Source organism: Dipodomys merriami, unplaced genomic scaffold (genome assembly GCF_024711535.1).
Source record: "Dipodomys merriami isolate MVZ:Mamm:240054 unplaced genomic scaffold, mDipMer1.0.p SCAF_709, whole genome shotgun sequence".
Lineage (NCBI taxonomy): Eukaryota > Metazoa > Chordata > Mammalia > Rodentia > Heteromyidae > Dipodomys > Dipodomys merriami.
In genome coordinates this window covers 501808-520687 of record NW_027206301.1, presented here as the reverse complement: position 1 = coordinate 520687, position 18880 = coordinate 501808, and the positions used below count along the sequence as shown (strand labels likewise).

General features: G+C 33.3%; 1 pseudogene; it reads right to left on the bottom strand.

Annotated features, from left to right (window-relative positions):
- Nucleotides 1-15056: 15056 nt before the first annotated feature.
- On the bottom strand, nt 15057-15153 carry LOC138817939 (U6 spliceosomal RNA; annotated as a pseudogene).
- Nucleotides 15154-18880: the final 3727 nt, after the last annotated feature.

Here is an 18880-nt window from a genome sequence, read left to right as displayed (position 1 = left end):
TTCATCTGTACAAACTGCTAAGAACATTGTTCAACTACCACTTCTTGTTTGTACACGCCCAGTCTAGAAGGAACTTTGTCCATGTTAAGCAATACGGTAATATTCACTCTCTGAGGAGAAAAGTTCCACAAAATAACCCTATGCTCACATTAAAGAATGTAGAATTTAAAGCATTTTGAGACAGTGATATTAGAATTGAAAGGCTCCTTAGGGACATTTTCATGGAGTTCATTAGTTTACCCAGGAGAAATTTAAATATCCACAAAATTTGGAGCTAATTAGTAAGCATCCAAATTAACATTAGATCCTAGATGTTGTGTTAATACAAGTCACGATTGTCTTATTGTTAAATCAGAATTCTTCACTACTTGACAATGTGTATGAGAAAGTGAAAGAAAAGCATTAAAGCAAAAGGTCTTATCTTGTTAGGCATTTAATCATAGTGGTGAGAGTAATGTCTGAATTTTTCCATTCAATAAAAGCTTGAAGTTTATAAGAACATTTTCCTACATATAAGAATTTGTGTCAGGTTGGTTGACAGTGTTATTTCAGCATGGAGATATACCTAACAAGATTTAGATTTCGATAGTGTATATGGCAATTATGATGTGTCAATTGCTATTGAGGCATTTTCTATTCTAAAGAGAAATCAATTCCAGGAGTCTTCAGTCACATCATTAAAGCTGTATGTTCAACCTAATACTTGGTGTTATTTGTCCTACATTTATAATGAGTAGGCTGATAAGATATCCAAACATATCTAAATATATTTCAATAAAATCCCAAACTGATATGCATAGATGGGTCACTAATTGGAACTGTAGGAGAAATTAGGCTTTTTTGTGCTGTAGTTCAATCTATAATCTCCTAGCTAAATAAAGTTTTCAAAAATATTCACATAATACCACTAAGAAAAGTTCATGACAGTTATATCTGTATAATATTTCTAAGGTCAGGATTAAAGCATTTGTTCCCAACATTTAGAATCAACAGGATCTGTTGAATTAATCTATCCAGAATTTTGTCCTCATATTCACATCTCAACATTTTATCAATATAACTTTCACCAAAACACTGTTCTTATTGAACTTGTCTATGCCCTTTTACTTTTCAAATCCAAATAGTAGGTTTCCTTCAATATCTTCCTGAAAATTCTTTCCTTCCTTTTCTTCTGTAAATCTGTGTTTATTCCTTTTTTGTTTCCTTATTTATCACTTTCCTCCAATCTTTACCACTCTGGTACTCACATTCTTCACATTTTCCTCAGAACATTCCTTTTCCTCTTCCCTTTAATAATGTCCCTGATTTTATTATTTTTCATATTCATTGTTATGAATATTTTGATGATGTCCAAACAGACCTATCTTTGCATCTGTTTAACATAAATCTTAGAACTATCAGAGAGTTTTTTCCTCTAAATCCATCTTTATCACCAAGATAAATCCATCTAAATCCATCCTTATCACCAAGAATGTAACTAACAGAGTTAGGAGACAGAGATGTGGAAAAACTTTAGATTTCCTCTTACTCTACCTCCATCCATTAGATAAGATGAATGATCAAGATTTTCTCAGTTTCTGTCACTAATGTAATTTCTATGTACTTCTTTTTATGACCCTGACACACCAGCCTATTGCAAATACTCATCACCAGTCACTCAGTCCTAAAACAACTGTTTACTAAGTATGCATTTCTCCCTAGTCTTTTCATATTGGTCCTCTCCATCACCCAATGAGTCTCCTTGTAAGCACACAGAGCGAAGAACTCAGACAAAAATTCTAGTACCATTAATTACTCACAACATTGAATGTTGGTCTTACATTTAATGGATGTAATCTGCCAGAAATATTGAAGAATATATTTGTTGACTTCTAGAGCAAGGAAAAAGAAAGTAAACAGTCCTTACATTTTCAACCTTAGCTTACAAATAAGGAAAGAGTCAAATTCAGTTTGTTGGTATAAAGTCAGAAATTGTTTCATGCAGAAATAAAAATAAATTTTAACTCCTGGCTCTGCAACTTGTGTCCTTTTATGGTAACTGCAGATATGTAAGTAGTATTATGTAAATTGTGTCATGTATTTACAACTGTAATGAAGAACATACTCTTAATATATCATTTGAAAACATTGGTTATTGAATGGTATCTATATGAGAATGTTATTTGAACTAATCACACTAAGTTGAAACCTACATCTTAGTCCATCAAAATGTGGAAATAAATGATTTTATTTATAAGAAAATAATACCACCAAGAACAGTGAGTGTATATACATTAGAAAGACTGCTGGAATAACATTAGGGTTTTTACTGTCTGTACCTGTTTATGTGATTGTAATTCTTGATATTCAAACTCTCCTTTTGTTATTCTGTTTTGTTTTGTTTGGTTTGGTTCGTCATGGGGCCTGGACTCTTGGCCTGGCCTTGTCCCTCAGCTCTTCAGCTCAATGCACTCTACCACTTGAGCCACAGTGCCACTTCCTGCTTTTTCTGCTTATGTGGTGCTGAGGAATCAAACCCAGAGCCTCATGTAGACAAGGCCAGCACACTGCCACTGAGCCACCTTCCCAGCCCTCCTCCTCTTATTCTTATTGTATGTAATCCCACGCTGTTTATAACTATGCATTCAATGTGGGAAATCCAGCTTCAAAGATATCTACGTATTTTTTTTTCCTTTTCAATCACAACATCGTCATTATCAGGCTACACTGTGGTCATCAGCCTCCCCATCAAAATTATTATTACCAACATAAGTGCTAATTATTGAATGTTGGATATGTGTCTATGATTTTATTATTTGTCTTTTGATTAATAATTTTAATGTTACCACTGTGCATGAATCCATATTGAAATTTTGAACAAATAAAAAAAACCCTAAACCATATCAGGTAGTTTGACTATGTGCTTATAACAAATTATGGAATAGATTTTTTGAAGCATTGCAATTTCCTAATCAGTATGAATTAACTTCTTCTCTTCCCCTAACTACAGAACCTTTTCAAGTAATATACTGTAAATGTTACTATAATATCATGTGTATATCTAAAATTCCCTTGAAAGTAATAAACTCTACTTTCTATTGAAATATTAGTTATTTTATTCTAGGAAACTTTTAGAAAAATAGACTGTATATCTTTGAAATGAAAAAGGTCAAAAATAGTAGCATAAAATTTTTAGAGCGAATCTGTCTTCTCTCTCTTTCTCTCTGTCTATATCTGTCTTCTCTCTCTATATATAAATGTTATGTGTAGAATAGTATATTTTTAGAGATTATTTGTCCTCAGAAATATATACATATATCTAAATTTATGTGTAGAATGATATACATTATAGTGAAACAAGTATCTCAAAATATAATTAAAATAAAAAAAAAAAACTTCATGAAATCAAGTGCCGGTAACTCACCCTTATAATAAGAGCTATTCTGGGTGCTGAGATCTTAGAATTGTTTCCGAAACTAGCCCAGACAGAAAATTACTTGTTAGATTCTTATCTTCAATTAACCACTAAAAACAACACCCACAACAAAAAATGTAGCACATTAATTTCACAAAAGCATCTTTTAACCGCTGTGAACATTTCTTAGAAACATGAATACATACCCCTGGAAAATGTTAAGTAAAAAAGTATAGAAAATTTACGTCCATGTTAAAGACATGATTATTTAGATTGTTTAAAATATTTAGGTAATGATTAGAAGTTAAGAATAATGATAGATATGTCATATATTGGGACTGATTTTTTTATTCTATTTTACAATAGTAATAAAATGATATTTATAATGATTATATAAAATTACTCTTGCTTGGTATTTGAATTATCATAAGTGATAAATATTGTTAAATGATTTCCAAAGCAAAGGAGTATCAATACTTTTTTTAAATTTAATTTAATTTTATTTGTGAACATACTGTTCAGAGGGGTTACAATTACATGGGCAGGATAATGCGTACATTTCTTACCAAGCATTGCAGCCTCCTCCTTTGGTTTACCCTTCACATCCCTTCCCAGCCTCCCCCCTCCCCCCCAATCCCAATCCTTCTCCTTCCCCCCCTCCCCCTCCTGCACCGACGTTGTAAAGCTCGTTTTGTACATGACAATTTGTACTTCTCGTTGCTGCAACAGGTCCACTTGTATCCTTAAACAACTGGTTTTCCCCCATCTCCTCCATAAGTTATATTGACATCAAATATAGTGAAAGCAGGGGTTATACTGTGGGGGAGGGACATACAAAGCAATTGAGAAAATGATTTCAAGGCTGGTTCACTCTAAGTCTATATTTGTTTTCTTGTTCTAGTTTTCCTATGTTAGTAGAAATTAAAATTCCAAAAATTTAATGGATATTGGCATTTAGGAATATCTTCACATACACTAATATTGGAGTCCCTTCAGTGGAATTATTTTATTTCATTTGTTACTTTCACAAATAAATCAAGATGATTGTGTATTTTGTTATTTTCACTGCTTTTGGCTCTTATCTTGAGAATACGTTTTTCCTAGAAAACTAGAGATAAGTAATTGGATTGAGCATGTAACATATGACTTTCATAAAATGCAGATGCATAGATTTGTGTCTTTTGTCATTTGCTAAAAGTTTCTTCCAGAAAAGTTTCTCAATTACTTAGAAGTTTTACCCCTTCCCCTCCACAATTATACTGACATCAAATACAGTGAAAGCAGGGGTTATACTGTGGGGGAGGGACATACAAAGCAACAAAAAAATAATCATAAATGTGTTAGAAACAATCGCATGAAAGAAAAGAAAACATTTGAATACCTACCCTCGGGTTCATTTCCCTAACATCAACTTATCTGACCTTTTCTGTTTGAATCAGACATATACTAGATATTGCAAATAAGGGAAACCATGGGAAAACAATAGGGATACAGGTGGACTCATTTCAACAATGAGATGTACAAGTCGTTATGTCGAAAAATGAACTTTACAACTTTGGCGGGGGAGCAGGGAGGATTGGGTGGGGGACAGGGGGAGGATGGGAAGGGATGGGAAGGGGAAACAAAGGGGGAGGCTACAATGCTTGATAAGAAATGTACTCATTATCTTGCCCATGTAATTGTAACCCATCTGTACAGTATTTTCACAATAAAAAATAATAAAAAATTACTTAGAATTGATGCATAATTCCTAGGTATTCCAGTTATCACATATACTTTTGGATTGAGTTATCTCTGTATAAACCCAAACGGACAAAATACCCTCAAAATAAACAGAAATCACATCTTTGTTTTAAATGCAGTAGTTTACAATGAGTTTTTAGCCAACACCAAAACATCTTTTTAGCTATTCTGCATTTTGTGTGAAGAAGTTTAACAATAGTTTTTTTTTCCTGACTTGCAATTCACTTACAATATATTATCTCCTTTTATTGTATACATTTTAGTGCTTTGGAAGTGAATTGTGCCTTCATAGGTTTTCAAAGCCCGATTTTCACAAACTTGCATTCCTTCAAATAGAAATGCTGTATATTTTAGAACAGACATTAAAAATAGATATAAAATTCAGTTACAGGAATTTGCCCAGCATACATCCTCTGTAGTGTGTCTTTTCAAAAACTTTTTTTGCGGATCATTTCCAGGGTCTCACACATACTATTCAAGTTCACTGTCAATTAACTACATTCTCTATCCAAAAAAGTTTTTTTACTTCTGTTTAATACATTCATAGAAGTGTAATGCCTGGACCCTATAAAATTCTCTTTCACCTTTTGAAGACTTGAAATCTTATTTGCTAAAATGATTGTAGTATTATACAAATCGATCACTATCAGAAGTATATCAATTTCTCCACAAATGCATTACTATATTTTGTGTCCTCTTTTAATATTATGGACTTATTAGTGAGTTTTTATTATTTCTTAGACACTAAAAAGGAGCTTATTTCATATGCTCCTCCTATTGACTATTAATCTGCATGTTATTTAATAAAATATACTATTCAGGAAAAAATTTTTATAGAATTAGAAGATATAAAAATAATTAAGTTTCAGGGGCTGGGAAGGTGGCTCAGTGGTAGAGCGATGCCTTGCATGCCTGAGGCCCTGGGTTCGATTCCTTAGCATCACATAAGCAAAAAAAAAGCAGGAAGTTGCTCTGTAGCTCAAGTGGTAGATTGCTAGCCTTGAGCTGAAGAGCTGAAGGCAGCGCCCAGGCCCAGAGTTCAGGCCCCACAACTGGACCCCTCCCAAAAAACACTTAAGTTTCAGAATCACTGTAGCATTAATAATGTAGCATTAACAAATATATGCCCTCTATCTGTTGGATATGGTTTCGTTTCTGTTATACTGTCCTTGGAATTATGAAAGGTTATCACTTGATATAATCCAGTTCTTGCTTCTCTTTAGCTACTAATGTTTTCCATGTCAAATTTTTAGAAACCTTTACTAATCCGATGTCATGAATTTTTACATTTATGTTTTACAAGTTTTTACATCTCACATTTAGTTTGATAATCATTCTTTGTAAGGTTTGAGGTAGGCCAGGTGCTGGTGGCTCAAGCCTGTAATCCTAGCTACTGAGGAGGCTGAGATCTGAGGATGGTGGTTTAAAGCTATCCTGGGCAGGAAAGTCCATGAGACTCTTATCTCCAATAAACCACTAGAAAACTGGCAGTTTTGCTGTTGCTCAAGCGGTAGAGTGCTCACCTTGAGCTGAAGAGCACATGGACAACTCCCAAGCCCAGAGTTCAAACCCCATGACCGACATACATACACACAAAAAAAGGATTGAGGTAATATTCTAAGATCATTCTTTAAATCTAGAGAGGCAATAGTACCAATACAACCATTTAAGATTCTGTTTTTATTTCATAAAGTCTCATGGCATCCTTTTCAAAATCTGTGGAACATAAAACTAAGAATTAATTTTTGAAAACTCTGTTACCTTCTTCTATGCGTCTGTTCTTATAATAGAACTAGGTTATCTTCACTAAACATGGTAATACAATTCAAAGCTTGTATGAAGGCTCAAGCTACACCATTTTACAAGATTGTTATGAATTCCTTGAATTTACATACGGGATTATTGAGCAGGTGGACCAATATTCTCCAGAGATATCTGGATGTTTGATAGTCACTCATATTTTGCACCTTGTGGAAACACAAACCCCTGATATTATATATAGATAAATGTCTTTAGAGATTGCTCAAACAACTAAAATTAATTTAGGAATGAGTTAAGATTTAGATAACATTATAGCATAATAAAGCTGAATGATAACGACTTGAGCTGTACTGCAGAAGAGAGAGAGATAGGGAAGAATGGTGGATCACATAGGAGCTGTATGTCATTGGTATTGTTTCAAAAAACAGAAAGATTTCAGAGAAGAGAAGGAGAAAAATAAAGTGTCCTGAATTAAGTTTCTTTTTAATCCACCTGATAGTTTGGACTGAAAGTCAGATAACATGGAAAAAATAAAATAGAAAACAAAGCATTGTATAGAGCTGTTACAATGTAAAAATGTTGTAATAGGAATATAATTCATTTCCAAAGAAATAAGAGAAAGAATAAAACTAACAATTGCTAATGTGGATAGAAGATGGATCACATTTTATCATATATAATTTTGGAAAAGCATACTAGGAATGAAAATTTTAAAAAGTCATAACTTAAAAAAACAATTTGTATTATAACTAGACAGTATAGTTCAGTAATAAAACTTTGGCCTAACATATGTGAAGCAATTGTGTGATCTCCCAAGCATTACAAAGTACACACAAAGCACACACACACAAAACCCACATAAACACACACACACACATAACACATACACACATTTGGAATATTGTTATTATCATATTAAACAGGGAAAATTATCACAAACAGTAAAAGTGTTTTAATATATGAAATCATAATATTGCTCATGCTATTAAAAGTTTAGTAGAAATAAAACAGTCACAAGATACTTGGATTCTTATAGATTAAGTAAACTTAAAATTAAGAAATAAAAGACATGAGAAATTTGCAAACAAGTTTTAAATAATAAACATTTTGAAACATGTATACTTTTATTTTGATAAAAGATTGATGTTACTGGTGTTTTAACTCAAGATTTAGTATATGATAACCAGGTGCTCTATATCTTGCTAGGCATGGCTATATCTCTAATCATTTCACTCTGGAAATTTTATAAGGTCTCAAAGTTTCCCAGTCTTTCCCAAATTAAAAACCCTATTTACACTTCCCACCATAGTTAGAAAAAGGAAACCACAAATCACTATGCCCAGCTCAGTTTTTTTTTTTTTTTGGTCGGCCGTGGGGCTTGAACTCTGGGCCTGGGCGCTGTCCCTCAGCTCTTCAGCTCAAGGCGAGCGCTCTACCATTTGAGCTACAGCACCACTTCCGGTTTTCTGGTGGTTTTTATTGGAGATAGGAGTCTCACGGTCTCTTCGTGCCCGGGCTGGCTTTGAACCGAGATCCTCAGATCTCAGCCTCCTGCGTAGCTAGGATTACAGGCGTGAGCCACCAGCGCCTGGCTTCCAGCTCAGTTTTTTTTTTTAATTCAAGTATAAATATTTCCAAAAAGTGACCATGTAATGCAGCCTTTTTAAATAAAGTATGTGCTTCTTGAAAATACAGTATTCATTACCTGAACAAATATGTTTAGAACTTTAAGAAATTAAATTTATTTAAATTCATCAACCATATAAAATTTAAGAAAATATTTTTTTAAATATTCACATGTTAACTGTTTTGAAAGCAAAAAATATATCTCTGAATAATTTACATATGTTAAAATTATGCAAAACTAAATTAACTAATCCTATAACTCTGAAAAAAGAATAACCCTAAAGAAACAAAAGAAAATAATTAAATTCAAAATTTAGAAAATAAAATGAAGTGTACTCTTTAGTTGACTTAAATAACTGTAAGCCCTCTGTATATCAAGTTTATAATAAAAAATGCATGAAGAAAGAAAAGTACCCATTGGTTAATATCGACAGGAAAAGCATCAGTAGTTTTTTTTTGAGTGTGCAAAAAAATCAATGGAAGCGATAAATATGTTCCTTCCATAATAAATGTACTCATTACTTTATTTAGATAACTGTATCCCCTCTGTAAATTACCTTTACAATAAAATTAAATTGAAATTAAAAATAAACTAAATAATATACCAATTAAGAATTCATAGAGAGCTAAGAAGGTGGCTCAGTGGTAGAACTTTTGCTTTGCATGTTTGAGGCCCTGGGTTCAATTCCTCAGCATCACATAAACAGAAAAAAAAACTGGAAGTGGCACTGTGGATCAAGTGGTCGAGTGCTAGCCTTGAACTAGCCTTGAGGAACAGCGCCCAGGCCCAGAATTCAGGTCCCATGATCTGACACCCCCCCAAAAAAAACAGAATTACTAGAAACCATTGGTTTAATACTTTTTAAAAAACTGCCCTAAGTACCCAAGTAATATAATTTGATGATACTATTTAAATACTTCAACTTCAGCAGAGAAGCCAAAAGTTTAAAAACTGTTACATAGTAAATTAATAAATCTGAATATATTACTATTAATAATAATCATAAGATGAACTTATAGTAGTAGCCAAATAGGTAAGAAATGAGGCAATTTGCCATTCGTTGGATTTAATATGTGAGAAAGAATTTTCTAGGTTTCTTAAAATATATAATCAGTTTAATGAAGAAACTATTCTGTCACATCATATGATAATTAGATGAAGCTGATATTAGAGCAAAGAGCAGATTGTACTAAGTTTTTGCATGTTAAAGTATATGCTTATTTTGGTTGTGGGAAATTGTGTTCAATTTGGGTATTGTTTTTGTAGAGTGGTGTCATATCATTGGTTAATTTTAGGATATGTGTTCCCTTTCAAAAGAACATGCATCTGATCTGAATTTTTAGCCTTCCCATTATCAAGGGTATAAGGGGTGCACACCAAATTGTCTTGCTTCCTAACTTGGCTGGCCTGGATTCGGCAGCCCTTCCAATCTTAACATGTAGATAGTGCAGGATGGTGGAAATGATCCAATGCACCCAACTATATATTGAGAAGGAAGTCCACTAAACTTTTGGCCTGGGTTCTGTTCTCAAGCCTCCTCAGTAGTTAAGAGTTCAGATGGGAGCCCCTGGTGCCAAGCAATAAGAGTATTTCTTAAAGCAACTAGACATATATATGACTTAGGCATGTGAACACCTCAGGACAAGAATAAAAAAGCAGTGAAGTATAGAGGACAGGCCCAATTTTAACTAGCTACTTGGAGGCTGAGTAAGATTAGCTAGCTACTCTGGAGGCTGAGATATGAAGACCACTATTCAAAGCCAGTCCAATCATGAAAATACGTGCGATTATCTCCAAAAAACCAGAAGTGGAACAATGCCTCAAGTGGTAAACCACTATCCTTGGACACAAAATCTTAGGGATGATGAATGAATAAATTAGCACTTGCACATGAGCATGCGTGTATACACGTGCATGTACACACACACACACACACACACACACACACACACACATGAGTATTTCAATGCGAAGTTCTTTTTTTTACCTTGCTGTACCCTATTTCCCTGTATTAGTTTACAAATTAACAAAATCAGCTAAGCACCTATTTACATAGAACTCATCACGTTTCTCTAAAGTCAATTCTCTTTTTAGAAGCATGCTTTTATTTGACCCATATGTAAACTATTCAGGAGTTTGATTCTTCTCCCTCAATTCTGTAGAATTAGATGGTTGTTTTGTGAAATCTTGCATCAAGCAACGTATTTCTTTCACTAGAACGCAAGCCTCTGTCAAACAATTAATAATAGGTTTTTCTTCTCTTTGCTTGCATCTGTAGTTTTATTATCTTCATAGATTTTATGATGATCTGTCTGTGCATGGCAAAGACTGCTGTGAAAATAAAAAAAACCCATCACAGCACTTATCATTTATGTACCATCCATAGATATGAAGATGTTTAAATATTACTGAAATTGCTTTGTAATAAATCATGTTCACCTTGACTATCATGAAAAAGAAGAATTGGTTTCTCAGCACTTTAGGTAAGAACTTGATTGAAAGAAACAAAAGGACAAGTGAGGAACAACTCAACACATACATTCAAATGAAACAACACAACCCAAGAAAACAAATTAATTTAGTAGTCAAGAACCTGCAGGAAATGCAAAGACTTAAAACAACATCAGCTATCACAAACTTATGAAAATCTTGACTACATGGGAGTCTACTCTTGAGGATAGAGGTTAAAGCCCAGACTGGACAGAAAAATCAGTACACAATGCCATGCACCTGTTATTCTAAATTCCAGGAAGAATAACATAACATGGACTGAGCCCAAGGTCATACACAAGGATCTGAAAAATAATCAGGATAATTTAGAGCTGGGGACATGACAAAGTGGTAAGAACACCCATTTAGGGGGCACAAGACACTCAATTCAAACTCTAATATTTGGGTATGAAAGTAAAAAGCTATGATTTTAAATAATTGGAATAATTGTAAGATTTGAATATTTGAGTGGAAAAATGCATGAGAGAGATAGAATGAACCCACATTCCAATGCTTTCAACTTAAGTGAAAATATTTTATGGTACTTCACACAAAACAGAGTGACCTTGCAAATGAGCATGGTTGTGCATTTGGGTGATGGAAATACTTTAATTACACAGGTGTAAATTAAATAGATTTTATTTGGGTAGATTGTTCTTCTTAAACTAAGAACCTGGATGATGTCCCTGAGATTTTTCTCTCAAGGCTACCGCTATACTATTTGAACCACAGTTCCAATTCTGATTTTCTGTTGGTTGTTTGGTGATAAGAGGCTCCTGGACATTCTTGCCCAGGATGGCTTCAAACTATGATTGTCAGATCTCAGCCTCCCGAGTAACCCGGATGCCAGGCATGAGCTGTCGATAGTTTTAATAATTTAGTAAATTGTACAGTTACTGAAATTATACATTATCATTATAACCTGCATAATATATGTGAGTATGTATATATCAATGCATATGGATAGAAATATTTTAACATATTTTTGTATCTACAGTACATTTGTGAAATCATCCATTATAAAATAAAATGGAAAAAATTTAATAAGGAGCAAAACAAAGGAAATTATCACATGTTTCTTGTTGTTGAATGGAATACGAATTCAAGAATCAGGTTGGGAAAATCATCTCTATGTTAACAAAATGGATAAGAGCTATTAATTCCAATCCATCTATTTGCCCATGTTGTGCAACCTCACACATGAGTGTCAAAATAAAACCACACTTTTTGCCTTTGCTTTTAACTCACCTGATATAATTTACGGGTTAGATGAAGTAATCAAATAAAGATTAAAATAATATTATGTGAGGCTATGAATTAGAGCTGAACATGATTTTAAATATGATAATAGCTAATTAAGTTGCATATTTCTTACGTTTACTCTGTCATGTCCCTCATTCCCACATTAGGAAATTACATAGAAGGTTCTCACTAAATTATATGTACAATTATGAGAAAAATGTTTTGAAAGAATATGGGCACAGTGGTGTTTTAGCTTATTGAGACCTGTAGGGGTAAGTGTGTTTTTGAGGACTTGCAATTCAATGTGATGAAGATGAAGGGAAGGATGTTCTTATTCTGGGTAACTGGATAGAGTATTGCTCCCACAAAGGAAGTGATGAATTATTCCAAAATGTAACAGTAAAATCACTTTCACAATCATGTTCACTGCTGCACTATTCACCGTAGCCACGTTACGGAAACAGCCCAGATGCCCTTTGGCAGAGTGATGATTAGAGAAAGTGTGGCACATATACACAATTGGATTGAACCCATCCATTTTGAAGACTCTTACATTATTTGCAACGAAAAGGATAGATTTAAAAATATATTAATGGAACTAAGTCAGAGCCATATTTGGAAGCTAGAAATTTATACAAGTTTACACAAAAATATTAACCAAAGCATGCTATTTTCAGAGGAGTATTTCAAAGGTGTAATTTCTTATAAAATTGAACTTTACTCCAACAAAATGAATACCAGGAAACTATCACTTGGAATATGTGAGTGGAAGTCAAAAGGAAGGAATAAAGAGAGATATGGAGGAAGAGAGTGAAGGTATAATATTCAATGCAGATAGTATGAAACTAGAAAAAATTAAAGTGGGGTGAGGTTTGGAAGGGTGTGGAAAAGTTATATAAAGATCCATTTTACTTAAAAAACTGATATGTTGAATGAAAATTCCCTTATACAAGTATTTAAGATAATAAGAATATAATTAAAAACAATGGAGATATCTGATCTTAAATTCTATTTCCATCTCTTTTAAAAAATGAATTTATTTGCTCTATAATTTGATGAAAGGGATGGATTTTGTGGCTAGCTAGACCATTGCACATCTGTCTCTCCCTCTCTCCCTTTCATGGTTCTTATAGGTAATATGATTGCTCCACAATTATCCTAATTTATTTTGCTTTTATATTTTTGGTTGCATCATTTCACTTTCTGCTCTGCCATATCCCAATTCATTTACATAGAATACATTATTTCCTGTTTTCTCATTCTTAGAATAAGCTGCACAAGAAGAAAACACTGGTCCTCATTTTCAGTCTGTACCTTTAAATACGGAGGAAAATCTTTCCTCTGCTCTCTACCAATTCCCTACTCTCCAGTTAGAATAATTTAGAATAGTAAAAATGAAAAAAGAGAAAATAAATAATAGTGAAAAAAACAGATGCAGAAAATTCACCAGATTTTTCTGACCATTTCATCCAATGTGAACTATTGGGGAAATACATGGAGAGCTCATTCTCATTGGCACTCAAAGTCTCTGGTTAGGCAATTCTGATGAAGTTGAGGAACAAGATGAAAAAGTGAGAAATGGTATCAATTGCAAGAAAAAAATGAAATAGTATCCAAGCAAATTTCTTCTTTGTTCTGCTGAAAATAATCGCCTTACTACAGTGCAGAGACTACTTTCCAAAAAGGCCACTCATGTGATTACTAGGGATGACGATGAGTATACCCCTCTTCATCGAGAAGCCTACAGTGGACACTTAGATATTGTCCATGAGTTGGTGGCTCAAGGCAGATATTCATGTAATAACTGCGAATGGCTGGACATCCCTGCACAGTACTTATACATGGAATAATAACAGAGTGGCTTCTTATTTCATCATGATGCAGATACCAATGGCCAAGTTAAAGGCCTCTTGACCCACTGCATCTTGCTGCTGGGAATAGATATAGCAAAGATACGCTGGATCTCCTTCTGTTGAACCATTATATCAAGCCAGGTCTGAAGCACAACTTGGAAGAAACTGCATTTGATATTGCCAAAAGGATAAATATGTATCACTACCTCTTTGAAGTTGTGGAAAGCTGTACAAATTGTTCTCCTAAGTCCTAATGGATCAGTTAAGTTTCTTAAATTTCAAAATTGCCAGTCCATCCTATGTTTCCATAGAAAATATTTTCACAATACAAAGCAACAGCAATACCTTACTTTAAAAATTCATGTATTCCATGGTATTCTTCCAAGTGAATTGCCTGACATTGATGTCAAAATATATTCGAGTTGTTTGTATACATCTATAATGATTTCTATAGAGTTTGTGATTTTTTAAATCAGAAATAATTTTAACTTATCTGTTGAAATGAGTAGTAAAGAAACTAAAGATATTTCTGGTGCTTGTCTGAAAAAGTATATTTTAAAATATTTAGTATTCTGTTTGTATAATGTCCATAATCTATTTCATTCGCTCCTAGATATAATACTTTGAATTCGACATTGTTTTATAATCCATACGTTCATTAATACATGTGTTCTTTCAGATTGCATTTCATATAGAAACATTTTAAGATTCTTTTAATTCCTAGGTCCTTATAGAATTTTATTTCTTTGGGATAAAATGACAATGTTATCTTATTTCAAAAGTTTTATAAAGGTTATGCTATGTAAAGGCCTTTCTAAAACGGTGAAGATTGAATACACTGATGTCAAATTAACTTTTATTTCTATGAATTACACATATTATTACTCTTGTATATTTGTAATCAACTTTTGAATAACTGTTTTTCATTTCTTGCATCTGAATAATGAAAAATATGGAATACTTCACAAATTTTCATATCATCCTTGTGCAAGAGCCATATAAATCTCTGTATTGTAATTCGGGTAGACGTGCTGCTGAAGCATGTAGTATCCTATAAACTTAAGTAATTAATGATGCAATCTTAAGACAGGCATATATCCTTGGTTGCCTATTTGTAACAAGGAAACCTTATTGTTCCCAAAATTGCTATTCATCTTATTTCTGTAAAATTCTGTGTATGGTGGAAAAAACTTATGTTGTTTGTTCGATTGCTCACATTTGCAAGTTTTTGTAAATGACTACTTTAAGTCTTTTTCATTTGAAATTTGATCATACTTTGAAGCCTTTATAGATAGGTGCAAAGGTGATGGATTTTCAAGTACTTGTTTATTAACTGATTTAGCTTTGTTGAGCTAATGGATTCAAAGTAAGCCTTGCTTAGAGCTACTTCTAAACTTCTGCAGCTTAAAATTTCCCAAATGAGGTCTTGCTGGCACAAATGTCTCCTTGACCTTTTACCCTTGCTTCATGTAGGAACAGCCCAACCAGAATGTCTTACCCTGACAGCATATATTGTCTTACTGGAGCAAAACTAATCTTAGTTACAAGGGATTATAGAGAGACGAACAGTTCAGACAGAACAGTTCGGACTAGAAGGTATTTTTTCAAAATATAACTGCTTATTACACCCTACCATTTCAAAAGTAACTAAAGCCAAGAAGGTGAAAATATTGTTCATATGCATGATTACCTAATGTCCTGGCCTGACTACCATCCAACCAAGCAGGAAGTTACACCACTGATTTTCTATCACCAAATATATTCCATAGCTCCAGGAGAAGTCCATATGTTTCTCCTCGTTATTAGGCCTTAAATTGGTAGTTTTTTAATCACAGTGTTTCCTCTCGCCTCTAAGCTGTACATCCCCGAATGGTTAAGCTTTAGTTCTAATTCTACCAAACAATGAGATAGAGGTAATGGAATAATACTTTAAAACAGTTGCCTTTGATTCCCTAACCACAACAGAACAATGCAAAACTTTTTCTTATAGATAATTATATATTTTATACGTATATGTGTTGATTTTATATTTCACACAGTGGATCTTACTAGAATTAATTGATAATTTGATAAATTAATTCATATTATTCCAATAAATAGATTGGAATATAAATAATCAGGATTAGAATATATATTAGAATATAAAAAGTATCAATGCAAGGTTTTCGGTATAAACTTGTGATACTTTCTAAGTGTTCTTGGTCTTCTGAATTCACATGGTAAAAAAAAAAATGTTGTTTTCCTCTAATCTATAAGGGATTTTACTCTGCTGCTCTGTTTATTGTTTTAACTCGCTGGTCCCAAATTGTTTTTCTCCATATTTCTGAAGCATTCCTACTGATTATACTCAAATTTTGCTGATATGGTGTCTAAAAGGTATTATTCTTCTACAGGATCCATGGGTCCTAGGATCCCAGGTCCCAGTTATCCACCTCATCAGATAACTAGGGCAGAAGTTCCCACCTATGCCCATGCAACATGCCAAGAGAAAGTAATTGAAGACCCATCTCAATTTCTCATTTCATATATTTCAGGGCCCCAATTCCTTGAAATGCAGGAATTAGCAGTGAGCAATTGGGAAATGCAAGGCAACTTAAAATGCAAGATGAAATCACAAAATGTGAAAGTACAGTAATTCAAACTTTCAGTTTTCAGATGACCATGCCATATGAGTGAAAAAGACCACAAATGTCACAAGATTATTTGTAATACCCTTCTCCTAATGATTAATGAATGATTTCAGTCCAGTATCAGCAGGCAAAAAAATAGTTCCTGAATGATAGATCCATAATTGGTCTACCAATGCTAGGAATACTTGAAATAGAGGTCAAATATAATTCAAAAAACATTAATTGAGAAGATCCTTAGTGCTTCAAAACACTGGTACTTCAGTAAACTTGGTTCTGTAGTATAAAATGTTGTCATTCTCAAACAAATGATAACCTACATTTAATCTGCTGAAAGTATATTCTTTTTCAAATAAACTTTTAAAAATCACATTTGCCAAAATAACACTATACAAGTGATGATATTTAGTGAGGTTACTAGTCTTTCAAGTGTAGGGAGCAAGTTTCAATAGAGTTGATTTATTCACCCAGCACTAATGCCAAACAGGTTCAACCATTCATTAAAGTGTAGGAATAGTACCCCCCACCATTTGTGTTTTTCAGTAGGTGCCTTTGAAAATTTGTTAAATAGATCAGCCTCCAATATTTCAAACCAAAACATTAGCTAATAAATAAATTTCATCACATAAGTACATTTTAAAAAGTCATGAATAGTTGCCTTATCATATGGTGTTTTATGTTTTCCCTATATGTCTAACATAGTAAGAAATATGACTTTAAGTCTTGAATATGGGTACTCATCAGAGATTTGACAAACATACAATCTGTCTTCTAATTCTATCATTTTCCTCTACAGTAGTAAATTTTAGATTTCTTCTTTTGCCAATACTTATAGGTAGTTGAAAATATTATCCCATGTAAAATAAAATAATCACACACCACTCTACAAAGCCATTTATAAAAACTGGTATTCAGGAATATATTCTAAGCCATTTTTAAACTTTCTTGTTGACTACAGATTAATCTTCCAAATGGAGGGCAATGAAATCATGTCTAGGTGCTTCATGTCTCCAGTTTTGCAAATTGTTACTTCAGATGAATGAATTATGGAAATATGAGCTGACATCAGTTCAAGTATATGCAGAATTGAAACTCCATGGAATGTATATAAACCTTTCAAAGTACCAACAGACAGTTTAACAGAATGACTATCAGGAAATTGAATTAATATTAATAATATTAAAGGAATAATAATAAAGCTATAGAATGAATGAAGAATGGAACAAGGGGCAAGTACAGCTAGAATATTTAATATACACATGTGAGAAAGGAAGTGGTAAATCGGAAATAAATCTTGTAGAAGGGGTTGGTTGAGAATGATAGAAGGAATGACTCTGATCCCGGAACATTGGACAATTAGATGGACATTTTTGTAACACACTTTCACAACTTTTTGAAATTCAGTGAAAAAACACAACAAAAAACAAAAACACACAAAAAGCACAACCAAACAGCAGTCTCTATAGAGTACGATTATGACCTCTCAAAATTTTAAATAGTTAATGAAGGACAATCTTGGGAAAAGCATACAAAGCTGTTCGAAGTGAGCAATTTGGGGTAGAGGAGAATTTTTTTTGTTTTTCTTTTTGCTTATGTGGTGCTGAGGAACCAAACCCAGGGCCTCAGGCATGCAAGGCAAGCGCTCTACCACTGAGCCACCTTCCCAGCCCATAGAGGAGAATTTTTAACAGATTTAAATAGATTGTTTAAGGTTATAAATCACCTACATATGCTGCAAATATTTTCTTCTGCGAGTTCTCTTGGTCTGAACTGGATATTCCAGTCCTGAGCCACACTTGATAGCTTGTGAAGATAGAATGGAAGAAACAAGATCAATAACCCATTACTCCATTGGAGAGGAAACAGTCTTCTACGTTTTCTCTAATTTCTATTGACTACTTTTATTCATAAGTTTAATTCAAGTGATTTGAATTAAATATTTCCTTCTTTGTTCTGGCAAAGTAATTGGTCAAAATAATTCACTAAATATTATAAGCCATTTTTTTATCATGCTGTTTTCTTGTCCAAGCGAGTCCATTAAACTTCCTCCTTGCATTTGGTTGCCACAGAAACCCAGCATCAATGTTAATGAGGACAATCTCTAATGTAAAACTTTGTCTCCAAAATACCAGTCCAAGAATCT